We start from the raw sequence: 16217 nt of genomic DNA, 5'->3' as shown, positions 1-16217 counted from the left end.
ATTGTCAGCTAAAAGCTTGTAAGTAGGATTTTTTTCTTTTTAAAGGAGTCGAGGCATTGTGGTTTTGAGTCAGCAATCACAAAAAGCCCTGCCCTCAGGGTACACACAACTCCACAGAGCAGCACAGGGAGGGTGAAGGGGCTGATCACACACAAGAAAAGTCTATTCAAGATTTATACACCTTCTCCATGGAGACACACATCAATGTTCTTTATTTGTAAGACCTGGGTGTACACTCAGAACTCTGTCATGATGGGTTAGGACAGCAAGAAGTGTGTGTTACAACATTGATATTTCTGCCCTGATAACACAGGGGATCTCATAGAGCTCAGCTCTGCCTGTGCAGTTTCCTTATGTTCTTGTGTACCCATGTCACAGCAAAAACTAAGTACTTGCAAAGATAGGATGGGTGGATTTTGCATCAGTGCCTATAAATTTGAAGCAGAAAAAAGCACTGGGTTTTGGGATACAGAGAGCTGCATTATCAGTCACCTGCCCTCACTCCAAGGGACCCCAGTTCCTCCACTTTGTCAAAACATTCAGTTTGTGGAACAAAAAGCGAACTTGTGCAGCTCCTCATCACACAGCCCTGCTGCCCAGTTCCCTCAGTCACCCCTGCCCTCAGGAAAGATCACTTAAGAAACTAAAAACCCACGTAATTAAGGGTGCTATTACCCAATGGCCATGATATTAGGTAATCTTAGTTTATAATGGTGACATTACTCATTCTTCCAGGAGCTTACCAATGTATACAAACTCTTAAAATAATTTTGTGTTTCTATTCCAGACCCTTAATCAAAGTCCTTTCACTGAAATCCAGCCAACTCATTTCCCACTATTATAAAAGCCTGTGAAATGCTCAGTTTTTATTATGTGATGATACCTTTTACAAAAGCTTAGCAAAACAACAGTAACCACTAAAACAGCCCCTTAAGAGAGGCTCAAATCTATGCCTAGTGAAAGGGTTTATAATTATAGCTGCATTCATCAAAACAAATCTATTAAGTAAACAAATTGCAAGCACAGAATGTTCAGCTCTTATGGAGCTTTCCTTTATGGTTAGCCCAGCACTGGCAGAATTGGACACATTAAAACTCTTCCAAACTGTGAAGGAGAAATTCCTCTCATGAGTGAACTCATGCAGATGATTCCCAGCTGGATAGTTTTCATTTTTCATACTGATATTTCTTGTGCTCAGGGGACATTGGCAGCACAGCATGCAATGGATGGGAAAAAGCTGAGACCACCACTCTTAATAGCCCCTAAATTCTTTTAAAAAATGGGTTCCAGCTTGTGTGTGTATATATATATACACACATATAAATATAATACACATATAAAATATAAAAATAAAGTGGATTTGGGCATTCCTTATTGGTGAAAGAGGTTGAGAGAGAACTGCAATGGATACCACAGGATGCAAGGAGATGGGGATCTGTGCTCCTAAGGCTCATCAGAAGCCTTTGCTGCAGAAGAACTTACTCTCACAAAAGTTATCTGAACAGTCTGATCCCCAATTCCCTAAGGAGACCAAACAGACCCACAAGGAGAAAGACTGAGATGTGGTGGGAGAGAACAGTTTCACTGCTTTCCCCATCATGTGTATTTATTCAGGGAAAATTACTCCCCACTCCCAATTAAAAGCTTACCAGGTTCAGATTTCACATACCAGTCTCCCTTTAAGTTTTTTGAACAGATGGTCACAATAAGAAGCCGCCTTAATTCCGTGGATAAAAATGCCCCTTTATTGCAGGGAAGAGAAACATTTTTCCAACCACTTTTATCTTTTATCATAACTGAGCAGCAACTGAAACGAGCAAAAGGGACCTGCAGATCTCTGTGCTTGCAGGTTTCCGGAGTTATTTTTGCAACCCAAAAACCCAAATGTGGTCTTTGGATTAGAGGACAGAAACAGGATCAGCAACTGGAGAGTCATTTTCATGGCTCAGGGGATTTGCTGTGCACCACTGGTCAAATCTCTTAACCACTCTGGGCCTCACTTGCTTGTATAATCAGGTTGCTAACACTTCATAGCCCTCACTGTGATGGGGGTAAAGCATTATTAAGGCACTTGAAGATCCCCACAGCAAGGCACTCAAAGCAAATACAAACTATACAATTACTGGCCTAACAGCATTGTAGTCCTCAGCATTTACTGTGTTACTGGTGTGTGTTAGGATGTGATCCCTCTAGTTTTGGTTTTTGGAGCTCTAAAGCCACCGTGACAGGTTTCTCAGTGCTGCCCTGCCTGGTCTCGGCAACGAGGCAGGAAATTTCTAGTGCAGAGCAAGAGGAGTTTGTCACAGGTCACCACCACAGGATTTGTGTCTGATTCCCCCACTGAAAACACACCACAGGTGTCCTGTGCAGCATATTGTTGCTGCATGCTTGGCTTTGTTTTGTGGTTTGTTGTTCTTTTTTGGTTTGGTTTTTTGTTTTGGGGTTCTTTTGTTTGTTTTGTTTTTCTCCAAACCCAACATTTGATAGTTCCAAGTTTTCTCCAAAATTTAAGAGCACTCAAACCCCACAAATTTTTTTACTTAAGCTCTATGAAACAGTAAAGGCTATAAGCTGGTCTGTTTGAGAAGCAATTTCCTCCTTCCCTATCCCTGATTTACCAGCCTGTCCTCAGACTGGTACCAACCAAGTGTCTAAAGAACAACAGGTCTAGAACACTCCTGGGGTAGGTCTATTCTCTAATGCAGGTGCCCAACCTCCTGAGCTATTTCTCCTTCTTTTCCATGTTGCTGGTGGGTCAGAGCAGGACAGAGGGAGCTGACTGTCTGTGGGAAAGTCCTTAGGAAGTTTAAGCCAGTAAGGAAAGCTTAACTACCCTCTAACTTAGGAGATATACAAAGGCAAATCACCTATGAGTTTCTTGGAGTGCTCTCAGCACTCTAAAACTGATGGCACTTCAAACCCTTGCTCTACCATTGCCACACCCCTGAGAGAAACCAGCAAGTGCCATCAAGAGAGGGAGGGGTTTTCCATTAAGTTATCAAAAACACCAGTTCTTCTCAGCTGGCAGGAGAGAAAGAAAGGCTGCCTGTGTTTTTCTGGCAGTTTTTAAAGAAGAAATTCACAGTTTAGGGTCCCAAAATAACTTTAATCCCAGGCACATTAAAAAATACCCCAATGCTATGACAACACAGGAGAGTTAGCAAGAGATAAGCAAATTTTGTTTAATACATTTTCCACAAGGGAACACAGTGCTACACCAAATTCCATACAGCCAGCTCTGCATTTATAAACCATGAGCAAAGTCATGAAGATTAGATTACTTTTTTTTTGCCCCTTTTATTTAAAACTGAGATTCCCATGGTTCCAAGAGCTCAGATTAGTAAGAACAGCAAGCCCTGCTAGACTGCCATCACTGCAATCAGCTTACCTGCCAAGGAAGGTGCAGCAAAGCAGTCCCAGACTCCTTCCCCTCTGCTCAGTTAACTTCATTTCTGTGGCTGCCTGCTGCCTTTTTTAAAAAGTTGAGTTATTGCACCAAGTCCTGAGGTGGCTGCCTGCTCTCGGTGTAAAAATAGCCATGGTGTTTCCTGGGTACCCACAGATACAACCTAACACTCATTTCTTCAGGAAAAGAGAGTGTTATCCCCATCTTGCAGGAGACCAGGGGAAGCACCACTGGTTTAAATGACTTGCTCAAGGTCACAGAACAAAAATTAGCAAGTCCAAGTTTGAGTCCACTTCTTCTGTTCCCCAGCCCACGGTGATCTCTCTGCTCTGACCCTGTATCCCTGCAGTTGTACTGTTTCTCTAACTAGTAGTATTTTTAAATGCAGATAAGCAGTTATAAAAAGATCTAGACCAAGAAGCAACATTAAAATGTATTACTTTTGACCAGAAGCATCAATATCCTTTTTTTTTCAGGGGGGATCCCACTAGATCCCACAAAATATTGCCACTGGTTGCCACTTGAAATCCCTGTGGCTGGCAGAGCCCATCAGTTCAGCAGTTGATGTATAGCTGTTGGAGATTATTTGACATTTGCTGCTTCAACCTTGACTCTTTAAATAAAACAAAACTCTCTTAATACCACTGAGATGGTTCCTCCAGGTAGTACAGGAATAGGTAAAGCTATCTAAATGCACATGAGCTGATTTAATCATATTTGTTAAAAGAAAGGAAAAAAATAAAGAAAAATAAAACAAAGCTGATCCCTTAACCAGGAAAAAAAGAAAAAGAAACCCCATGAATTTATTTTATAACTGCAGGCTAAAGTCATATTAACTTTATTGAAATTGTAGTATATGTTGGTACCAGAAGAAATTACTGCAAAAGGCTCAAATCCTAAATCAAGCCCTGCTTCAAATAAAGTCACTGGTGACAGGAGAAAATACTCTGAAGATGTGTAACCCTGATGGATACACAAATAATGGAAAGGGTTGGCCCTGCACCAGCATAGAGGTGACCAGTACTAAATTGCCTACAACAATGTAATTGTCCCATAATATTACTCAGATTTTTAAACCAGAATCTGCTGAAACATCACAATTTTTCACATTTCATGAGAGCTGCATTAAAGGCTCCATTTGCTGCAAATGAATTCTGTTCATGTCATCAAGTCTGACCTTCCATCCCTCTTCCATATCTTTCTGTACACATTATGTCATTAATTTCCAAAGCATCACCCACAGTCCACATGTGCTATTTAACATCACTACAATACTGCAGAGCACTTAGTTTCATCATCCCAGCATAACTAAAAGTTGAATCGCTGGAGAAAAATATTGTGATTTAGCAATATTCAGGTTTTTGTCACAGCTGTTGAAATATTTCATTGAAGAGTTAGATTTTCCTCCCAGAAATCAACAAGGATGCTTTGAATTTACATTACAGCAAAGCCTAAACAGAAAAAAAAAAAGCCAGCATCCACTTACTGGTGTTCATTGTCACAGGGTAAGTTTGACAGTGGTTGAAAAGATCTGGTTTTGTGACCTGGGGATCAGTTTCTTACATGGAAGGATCAATGTCTTCTGAAAAAGACTTCATTTTTCTTCAGCTTCACTCTACATACAAATGAAAAACACTTTGCAAGAGTTTGGTCCAGACCACAGGTCAAGAGGAGTCCACCCACTGCTGCAGGGCATCACCCAGAGCAAAAATATTTGGGAAGCAAACCAGATCTTCTGGATATTTAACTCCATAGACTTTCAGCAGATTTGCATCTTATTTATCTTCAGACTAAAACCCCACTCTTGACACTAACTAATACTGCAAAACATACTTGTATTTCTGGACTGATGCACAGCTGTATCCCATTGCCTCTGGTGAGCACAATGCACACGGAATTTGGGAAGCTGTGCTCAGCTGAGCCTCACATGAGCCCAGGCTTTATGATGGATGAGAGAAGAAAGATAAGCTAACACTGAAAAACAGGTGCAGCACCCGATTTGAGCCACTTTTTCTATTTAAAAAAGCTTTTTAAGAACCCTCAGGAGAACTCTAATTGCCATTGCAAACATGGTGAAGCAACGGGTTCCAACAAAATTTAACATTTGTATTTTAAATGGACAAGCTGCAGAACAGGTAAAGTCCTTAACTGCACCTAAACAGCAGTACTGGCAGAAGACTGAGAAAACACTTAAAATGTTTTCAGGGCAGGGGAAGAAAAAAAATATGACTGCTGATTTAAAATCCCTTTTATGGTTACATTTATTGCTGTTCTTATTGTAATGTCTAGGCTTGCTCTGCTGCATGAGCCTCAGGCCTCTCTTCCCATCAACTTCAAACAGGGAATTTATTACAGAAATAAGTGTGGCTTTCGCCCAAAAAAGTACTCTCAGAATAGTGCTAACTGTGAGCAGCCCTAAATACAGAATGCTCACAGCATAGCCCATTAAAAGCCAACCTAACCAAGCTAATAAGCAACATCCCAGCTACTGAAAACACTCAACAGTGTATATTTTCTTTACAAAGCCGCAGCTTATTTTCAAATCATCAATGTCATCATGTGTGAAAAGAATTCCAACAGTCCAGAGGTTGAATGTTTTGCTGGTGCCAACAGGTCCCTACCCTCTCTGAGCATCTGGTGGAACCCTTGTTAATGGGACATCAGGTGGATTTCAGGTGCACAGGATCAGAACAAACAGGAATAAATGATGTAGCATGCCTAGGGACAGGCTGCCTTTCAAGCCAGTGACAGCTGAAACAGCCTGGCTTTGGTATCTTGAAGGGTCAGAGATAAAATGGGCCCTCAGCAGCTGGAGAGGAGTCCCAGGGCAGGGGATGTTTTTAACCTCTGCTGTGAGTTTCCAACAGAGGAGAACAGGAGATGATAAAAATGAGGATGTAACGAGCCACTGTGTCTTGATGGCTCGAGATAGACTTGACACTGCCAGGACAGCCATATCAGCCTGAAATTGTGCCAGCTCTATTAGGGAGCACAAACCACACTCCATTCAATGTCAAAAAGGAAACAAAATAGAGATGTGCTCTGGGTACCAGCTATGGCAAAGATACAGATAAGGAATGTTCTGCATTCAGCTCTGAATCTGAGCTTTTCACTTTCCTGACCTTGGTGACAGTTTGGATCCCACAAAACTGAGAGGATTTAGTGCAATATCTTATTCCTGTAATTCCTTTTAATTAAAGAAATGAAACACATACTGGTTCTTTAATCTTTTCATACCTGCCATATTCAAACCAAGAGAAAGCTATTTCTTTCAAAACTTTCATGTCTACTATGCCTTGAGTCCTATTCTGCAGGTCTAAATTTGAGACATCTGTAAAACAAGATGGAGATTCTGGCACTGTTACAGCTCATATTTAGGCTTTTCAGAGTTCAGAAGTTTTTTTACTGGGGAAAAAATGAAATCAATATTTAGAGCTGACACTTATTTGGGCTGTTTATTATATATTACCAATTTATTGTTAGATTCTAATTTATTGTTAGCTTCAAATTTTTCCCTAGGTCCGGAGGTGCTTCTTTGCCATCCCACACTCTCATCTGACCTTGAGTTCTGATTTCTCCCTCTGATTCTATTTTACTCTCCTGCATTGCCACAGGGCCACCTCTGTCTCCCTACTCCACTACATGGTCTTTCTGTCCACTCTCCACACACACCTGGACCAGAACATCGAACTGATGGGTCCAGGAAAGGAAACAGCAAGGAAAAAGTTTCTGGCTGCAGAGAAGAGGAAAAGACCCACATGGGGAATAAAAAGCCAGCAGGCACATCAATTGATTCTTTTTTTCCAGTTATTCATTAAAATAGGCATATATTTAGCCTACCAATATCATACAGGCTCCTCGTACAACCAGAAAATGTCATTCTTTCTGATTTCAGTCTGGCACAAGTTTAAACTTGCGCAAATTGATCACCCCAGAAATAACAATGCCATGACAACAGTTAGAGGAAAGGAGCTAGAAAGCCTCTGTATGGTGTTACACCACAGCACAGGCTGAAAGCTAATGGAAATACTCAAAAACAAGCTGGACTTGCTCCTGCTGCTGCTATTTGTATAGTTAACTGTTTTCCCAGGCTCACAAGGTAATTATTATATTTACAAACATGCTGCTTAAAAGCAGAGACCCCTCACTCCCTGCTTTGATTCTGGAGTAAAGTGCAGCTGCCCAAAGCACACCCAGTCCAGCTCATCTGTACATCCCTGCTCATGTCCTCACTATCCCACCATGACAGCTCACATCAGACAACAACAGACTGGACATCCTACTGGGTGCTTTGTATTTTAACAGTGTCATAGGGAGCTCTGGCTATTCTATAAGTTTAAAAAGTTGCCCAATAAACCCCTCCTTGTCAGTATATTAGAAGGTAGCAACAAGCTGTGCTGCTCAACACTCAGTTATATCTAGGTTCCCATACCTGGAATGCAATCTGGATCCAATCTGTTCCTCATATTGTCATTTCCCTCAAGACATGATAGGGGAAAGTATAGCCTGTTCTTCCTATGCTTCCCCAAACGTCTTTTGCAACCATTTCTTCTGGAAGGTGACACAGGACGACCACTAAGTACCAGATACACCATTCATCCCTATTTTGGGGGACACAAGTGCCTTCTACTGCACATGGAACAGAACCACAAGGAGGCACTTAAAGGTTGAATCCCATCTCCAGCAGGGCAACAAGCCTGTGGGCTGGATCAGAGCCTTCCAAAGAGATGGGCACAAGCACAGGCAGCCAAGAGACTCTGCACACACGTGGAGTGGAGGCTGTAAGCAGGATTTCCAACCAAGCTCACCTGAAAGGCTGCCCATTGCAGAGCAGCACACCCCTGCTTCAGAGGATGTCAGCCTCTGCAACATATCCTTAACTTCCATTCATTCCTGCAGCCACATGAAGTGATGCCTGACCTTGGTAGATTAAGAGAAGCAGAGTGAGATGCAGAGAGAGGTGTTTTAATGCCGTGATCACGCTGTGTGGGCTCTCAAATCCCTACAGAAGAGGCCAACACTAACTGTTGTTTCTGTAATAGTTTCATCAAAATCAGCACACAGCACCACAAGCCAACTCTGATAACACTCCCATATCCATTCACACAGCAAGAAAAATGGGGAGAAAGGAGAGGAGCTATTTTGCAGGATGTGAAAATGGAGCCTATAGCAGTGACGTACCAGAGAACTTGTTATTTTCTCTGTAGAAATATTTCATGTCATGCCTCTGACCCGTGAAAATAGTTTAACAGGGAACATTCCAAACTGATTTTTACAGTTATTTTTTTGGCCTCAGGACTGAAGTATAAAAGTAACCAGACAATTTGCGCAGTTTCTGGTAAAAGAGATGAAATAAAAAAAGGCTGCTATTAAACAGCTTTATAGTGACTACAGTGTGCTGGAATCATCATACGTATATTAATATAATACTGCTGCCTTCCACTTGCCTCAACCCTAAAGTGATAAACTGGAAAAAGTTATCCCAGCAATTGCCTGAAGCAGTGAAGAGTATATTTACATACAGCACAGGGCATTTGTGGGGTTTAGGGAGGGAATACCATTTAAACAACCACATGCACATTTTACAAATACATTGCACAGCACCTTTCTCTGCCTGCTGTACCATTTATATTTTATAGGAATCTTTGCAGCTCTAGGAGCCCAGTGTTAATTTAAACACTGCATCCTGCAGAGAAGGATGTCATTTGGATGTTTTTGCTCTGTGATTGCCATCTTGTGGCCACAGAAACCCATCCTGCTCCCTGTTTGCTGCTCCAAAACAAACCCATCTTGGAAAAGGTAACCTTTTGGCTACTGCTTGAGCTGCAAGGGATGATTTAGAGCTTTGGCTGTCAACAAGACAGGTTGTGGTGTCTTGGTGAACGGCTCAGCCAAAGCCCTCAGCCCTGTGCACATAAATATTGGTGAGGAAGGATGAAGGTGCAGGGGCAGGAGCTGACTCTGCTTTCCCAAGAGCAGGGGAACTGCCCCTGCTTAGTACCACTAATGATATGTTAAAGTCATCGTTTGATGACAAATTAAGCACAGCTGAGGTCACACTGCAAGTCACTACAGGAAAAGAATTCAGCAATTCCCACAATACCACCCTTTGTCCTTATATCATCCCACCTGGGAAAGCACACATATATTGCTTTAAGTGCCATTTAGCATCTGTTGATTGAAACCACATGAAATACTGTTTGATGAGCATCTAGTTGTGCTTAAAAAAAAATACATCTCTTCAAATACATACATTTCAGAATATATTGGCTTGGATTCACACGCTGCTACACAGCATAAGCAGAGCAAAAATAAATAATTTTATTAAAATTACTACCCACAGAGTGCCTTGCCGTGAGTTTAGGGCATTTCACATAGAGAGACACCACATATCTGAAGCCAAATGAGACTTTTCTGCTGTGGTTATAAAATTTATCATGCAAAACATCATTTTATCCATGCCACCAACTGAGTATTTTGATCCTTGCTCTCAGACTCATTGTGTAGTTTAGCACATCTCCAGCATGAAATATGAATACATTGTAATTCCAACAACCACAAAACCCAGAGGCTGGAGCTTGGAAGGATTCCCAGCAAGAACTGCGAGGCAGAAAAATCACCCAAACTCTTTAATGCTCATTAAAGGGACAAATATAATTCAGTCTTAAATTTCACTAACAGGTTTCAACCAAAAGGGAGCCTTAAGGCTTCCTAAAGCAGAGTTGAAAGGTTAAACAAACAAACAAACCCACACAAACCCAACAACAACTTCTCCTTTAGAGGTGCCCTCTAGATTGGGCACCCTTCTAGATCCCAAAGTTTGATGAACCTCCTTTTGTGTTCTGGTCTTTTCTGAAAGCATCCACCTTACCCACCCCACAAGAGATTTTTATTTTAAGAATTCTTATTTTAATATGTGTTTGCAGGTGCTAGAGAGAAAAAATAGTTTAAAAAAACCACCACCTCTATATCCCAAGGACTCATAAGAAGGGAGACTTGCAGATAATGGTTCTTCCTTGGCTCTCCCAACAGCTGTTCTACCCAAGTTTTTGTGTCCTTTAGGGCTTCTCTGATTCTGCTCAATTATGCCAGCTCTAGCAATAAATTATAGCACCTACATATCTTACCCCTTCTATGGGTATACATAGACCACTATGGCTACAGCAAATACCACAAGACATTTTTCCCTATTTCATCCCCATTCTGGGATCTTCCAGCCTCTTTTAGCCTCTCCTTTTCCAAATAAGTGTCTGGAGAAACAGAAACATCTGTTAATGGTACCAAACCCTTTCAGCCAGGGAATGGCATTTGCAATCTCACAGCACAGATCAATATGTAAGTGCTTTCAGAACAAAAACAACTTAATTATTCCACCCAAGGCTCACACATAAAAAACAGACATAGTTTAATTATTTTTGGGGAGACCATTTATTTGTTCAAAGAAGAAAAAAACCAAAGACCAAATACATTAGGTAGAGCTTTGTCTTGAGATCAGCACTAACCCACCAAGCACAAACCAGGAGGGCATTTAATGCTTCAGGCTCACCCTCATTTACCTGCTCCAGAGCCAGGAGAGAGCAAAATCTACAGTTAAGCCTGTTGCAAATTGCAAATGGAGAAAGGACCACACACAAACACCACTTTCCTCCTCCCTTCAGGAGCTCTGAGCCTCTCCTCCCTGCTCTCACTATTGAGCTGACCTTAAAGTTTCCTCCTCCTTTCCTCAGCACCCCTCTGGAGAACAACAATCCACATGAAGTTCACGAAGAAGCAGCACAAAGCTTCAGGCTGGCAGTTTTTCCCCATCTCTTTCTAAAGCTCCTGTGTGAGCAGTGAGAACATCAAGCTTGGGTTGCAATCCAAGCTGCTCCTTATTCATCTTCCTTATGACATTTGTAGCTTCGACACCCAGCCAAACCCACCCAATTAGTGAGTCTCTCCTGCAGCACAGATACTCCAGAATGCTCAGATCAGACTCAAACTTGTTTGCAGACAAAAGGCAGCAGAACATTAAGTGTGGATTTCCCTCTTTGGGAAAAAGGGACTTCAACTGTAAAATAAATAAATAAATAAATAAATAAAAATAAAGCTTTGCAGTAGATTAGAGAAAAATGAGGAAAAGCTGTATTTTAAGAGGCAACTAGTAACAGATGTAATCAAAACAGCCACTCACAATAACACATCGGATCTGAGGCAGCTGTGCCTCAGAAATCCAGGGACAGAGCAGCAAAGGGCAATGAGGGAGCCCAGGGCCATCCCTGCACCCACACGTCCCCAGTGCTGCACAGGAGCCAGCAGCCACTACTGTCTCTGCTTCAGCAATTCCCTGAAAACAACATGGGGTGCTGTTTTAACCCTTAAAAGTTTTCTTTTAAGTGACCTAAACCAAAGAACTTCTTACAATAGACAGAACTCAAATCCACTGGCCAGAAGAATGTTGTTAAGAGGGGTCTATAAACACCCTCCACACACACTTGCACCCTTGCAGAGCAGAGTCTTTCCTCCAGCCTTGGAGCCTCATCACTCAAGCTGCTCTAGTTCTTCAGAAAAACAACTATTTCAGTCCCCTGAGAGAACAAGCAGCACCCTACCCCCCGTCACCCCAATATCAGCGGTCCCCACTGGGCCCTGCTCCCTCCCCGGGGAGGAGGCAGCTCCAGGGATCAGGCTGGTCCCTCTCCCCTCTGGCACAACCAGGAGAAGGCAAAGACAATCATCCCCTCGACTGCCCAGACACTCCCTTCCCTAAAGGAAATTAAACACACAAACCTCAAAGCAAATAGAGCTGATATATTCCATCAAAGCCCTATTCAGAAAGGTTCCCTCAAGTTCAAGGAAACCAAGGGCTCGGAGTTGAAAGTCATAATTAAAATCAAGCTTTGGAGGCTGTGGATGGCTGGGATTGGAACAAACACCCTCTCTGACCTCATGACCACTTTATCCCCAAGGAATGGAGATCTTGGAATTATCTCTCAGTCTCTTGGCAATCAAACATCAAGGGGGCAATGTCACAGAGACACACCGGGGTCACTCCCCAGCCCCAAGGAGAACAGTGACAGTGCAGTGTCTGGAGGGTTTACCCCACAGAAGTGATGGGGACATTAACAATTGCAGCAATGAGCATTGTTTAAACAAGATGACATGAAGGTCTCCCCCTGAGGGACCGCACAAATCATAAACTGCCTTTCTAAGGACGTTCAAAATGCAACAATGAAACTTCTATCAAAGAAAGATAAACACTAACATGGGATTAGCAGTGTCCAGCACTTTGACATGTGATGTGATCCAAAATTCACGTGAGCAGCAGGAACAGTAAAAGAAACCCTAAGCACCCTGATGTTTTTTTCCCTTTAATTTCAAGAGGTCCAGAAACTGAAGAAATGAGTCTTTTCCTCCAGATTCTCCCTTCCAAATGTGACCTCAGAAACATCAGAAAGAGGGTTAGTTCCATTTTGTCTATGATTTCCTTGGAAGATTTTCCCACCTCTTGTAAGATTAGGGCAAAAAAACCACCCTCCAAATTATTTACTATTAATTTAGTTTGAAGAGGAAAACAGGAGGTAAACATCTTTCCTAATACACTTCCAGTATTCTGTCAGTGATGTTGACTGTTGCTACTAGTAACACATCCTGTCAAGCAAAGAATTTCTTTTAATTGGCTTTTTGTGTGTGTGTGACCAGTTTGTTTCTGCAGATCTTTTACACATCAAGATAAGGCAAGAACTGCAGTGCTTGAAAGCCAGGTTACTGTAAACCACCAAAGGTGACAGAGTCTTGAAATTATTTAGGTGACTTTTTTTGCTACCAATAACAGCATCCATAATACCACCTGATAACCTTTTCTTTGATCAGCTTTTTGACTGCCACAAGTTCATATTAGTTCTAACTCAGCACTGGTGTAGGATTGAGGTCTATGCTCAATCTGGCTACCCAGTTTAAATTAGAACTACTTTATCATGACAATATTACATTCCAAAGGTACCTGCTTCACTTACCTAGGCCAGCAGTAATTAAAACATTTTTCCTCTCTGATACAAGTTTCTCTATGAAGATTAAATACCATTCTTATAATACAAATGAACACACCTAGAGGTTGTGTGTTCTCTGAGACACGGTTAATCCACTGATGTGTAACGTGGTGAAAATAAAACATTACTGGTATTTTCTGTAAGGGTTAAAAGTTCAGAATACAAAACCATAGTGTGAGATACAGCAAACAAAACGAGAAAGAGCAAACAGTGCAATCAGAAATGAGAAATAAAAAGTGAAATGAGAAAGAAATAAAAGGAAAACAATTAATTGCCTCTATGACCAGGCTCAGTTTACAGCCTGAACCTCCTGTTCACACTGACAGACCCATGTTAAGGGGCAGCACTTTGCTCACACCACCCCTGGCACTGCCTCAAACAGCATTTGCTGTTAAATGGTTATCAACATGCAAAGAGATCCGGGTAGATTTCTCATTATGAATTTACTTCTGGTAACACAATATTATCTCAAACACTCCAAACAACCAAAAAAGGATCATTATTTCTTAAAAAAACAAACAAAAAAACCCAAACCAAAACAAAAAAAAACACAACCAAAAAAACAACCAAAACAACCACACACACAAAAAAATCCCAAACAAACAAACAAAAGGACTCCACCAAAATTTCTCTAAAAGGGTATAATAGCTTCCTTTGGTCTGAAGAGATAAAAAAATCCAAAACAACACAAAAACCAAACCCACAAACCACATAATGGGGAAAGGGAAATGGTTGGGTTTGGGTTCTTTTATTCCTGCTTTTGCATTACATAACATTCTGATTCCAAAACAAATATTTAGAAAAAAGTTGATTTTCCATTGAAAAGTTCAGTAAGATGAACAGGAAAACACAAGTGCCATCATGTGGCACCGAAGTGTCTAAAATTCATGTTTATTTTCTCTAGATGTATAGTATTATTAAACACATACACATAGTAGGAAAAATCTTATAATTAAAAATATCTGTAAATATGTCCCAGAAATCCTCTGAACTTACAATGTCAAATTTCAGGACTATCAGCCCACAGTTAATTCAGTGTGTTACAGAAATGGATTGTAGTCCCAGTCTATCACCAGCTCCAGAATATTTCATCATAAAGGGCTATTTTTTTCCCCAAAGATTTTTATCCAAAGAGACAACAATCCAGAAGCAGTGTGGAACAGGTGCTTCTCTAGACACCAGAAAGCCCGAGTCAATTATGTGCATAACTATGAGCAATTCTAACTTTGAAGAGACTTCAAATGAGGAAATATAGTATTGAATTAAAATCAAGTAAAAAAAATGACATTTAAAATTTATTTTCTTTTAGTTTTTTTTCTTCTACTGCTCCAATTGAGTCTTTGTATTCCTCCTGTACCCCCTCCTGTGACAGGAAACCACAGCATAATTATCCCTTTTATCAAACCACAAGCTTTATCTTAAAACCAGGTAAGGTTTCTGCCTTCCACAACTGCAAGAGGAAGGTTGTTTCAAAACCTCATTACATCAGCTATTACTAACATCTTTCTTCTTTCATCATAAATTTGTCTATAAACAGTGACATGGATAAATAATTGTTTCTTCACATCACTGTTGTCCTTCCATTTGGATACCACATTTATTTACTCTTCTGAGAGAATTTTGCCCAGGACATCACCAGCTTCTCAAACTCATGATATCAGAATTTCCCTGCAACCTTGTATGTTCGTTATCAACTCAGGTTCCATTTCCTTGCCCAAATTTCCAATATTAATACACAGATATTGCTGGGTAACCACTTTTCCCTGACCTTCGCCAGAACTTGGAAGCAAGACATTGTATGTACACAAGAGAGCATTAAATGGGTATAGATTATGAAGCAAAAGTCTTCAACAGTAACAACATACAGTGATTGATCAACCAATTTTCTGGGCAGATGATATTTGAAGCAATTACTTTTAGTTGCAAAAAACAAGATAAAGTGTTAATTGAAAGCACTACAATATTGTTCACCTGTTTATTTTTCCATTCCCTAGAAGGAAATGGGCGCTCTTCATTTAGAGCTTCTAATTTACACATGTTAATCTTATTAATATATACAGATTACTGAAAATCTTCAGGTTTTACTGGTGTGACCATGTGGATTTCCAGACTGCCACATAAGCTCTGAATCCTGGCTCACAAAATGAGACTGACCTCAGCAGCGAGCTCCATCAGATGGATATTTCTTTTTCTGAATTAAGAAAACCATCCTCCCCTTTTCGAAGTACCACTTATAATTTTAGTTGCTTGCAATATTCAAGTGTACTGCATATGTACAAACAGCGCATAGAGAAAATTTTGCCCAAATTCCATTTGTGTGAAAACATTCCTAGAACTTTGTCAGATTGTACTTGATATGATCTCTCAGGCATTAACTAGCCTTTATTTAAAAGTCCTTTTTAAAAGCGCAAACTCTTAATTAGATTTCACTAAATGAACTTTTACCTGTCTTTTATATAACATATAAAAACCAGACTTGACTGTCTGTGTCTTGCAAGACTAAGAGACCACTGGGAAGATTTTCAGTGGGAGCTTTCAGAAAGAACAAACCACAAACCAGCAGCTTCTGCTAATGAAAGGTGCTGCTATTTCACAACACAAGCCTCATGGAGAGGCTGTCCATGAAGACACATCAGTCCTTTGCCCAGTGCTTGAAGACCCTTGTAGTGATAAAATGAATGACATTATTCAGCTGGTTTTCTAACCTGTATTTACACCAGCTCTGAAAATGGCAGTGTTTTCCCAGGTGCACTGCCCTTTTCCCAGGCTCTATCATTATTAGC

General features: G+C 40.9%; 1 long non-coding RNA gene across 1 annotated transcript; it reads left to right on the top strand.

Annotated features, from left to right (window-relative positions):
• The first annotated feature begins 12763 nt into the window (after positions 1–12763).
• On the top strand, positions 12764–14967 carry LOC113971721. Its single transcript, XR_003535633.1, has 3 exons — positions 12764–12846; positions 13088–13169; positions 14744–14967. It is a non-coding gene; the product is annotated as an uncharacterized LOC113971721 (long non-coding RNA).
• The last annotated feature ends 1250 nt before the right edge of the window (positions 14968–16217 follow it).

Source organism: Neopelma chrysocephalum, unplaced genomic scaffold (genome assembly GCF_003984885.1).
Source record: "Neopelma chrysocephalum unplaced genomic scaffold, ASM398488v2 Primary Assembly neopelma1_84, whole genome shotgun sequence".
Taxonomy (NCBI): domain Eukaryota; kingdom Metazoa; phylum Chordata; class Aves; order Passeriformes; family Pipridae; genus Neopelma; species Neopelma chrysocephalum.
Note: the sequence above shows the minus strand (reverse complement) of the source record. Positions and strands in the feature narration are given on the sequence as shown.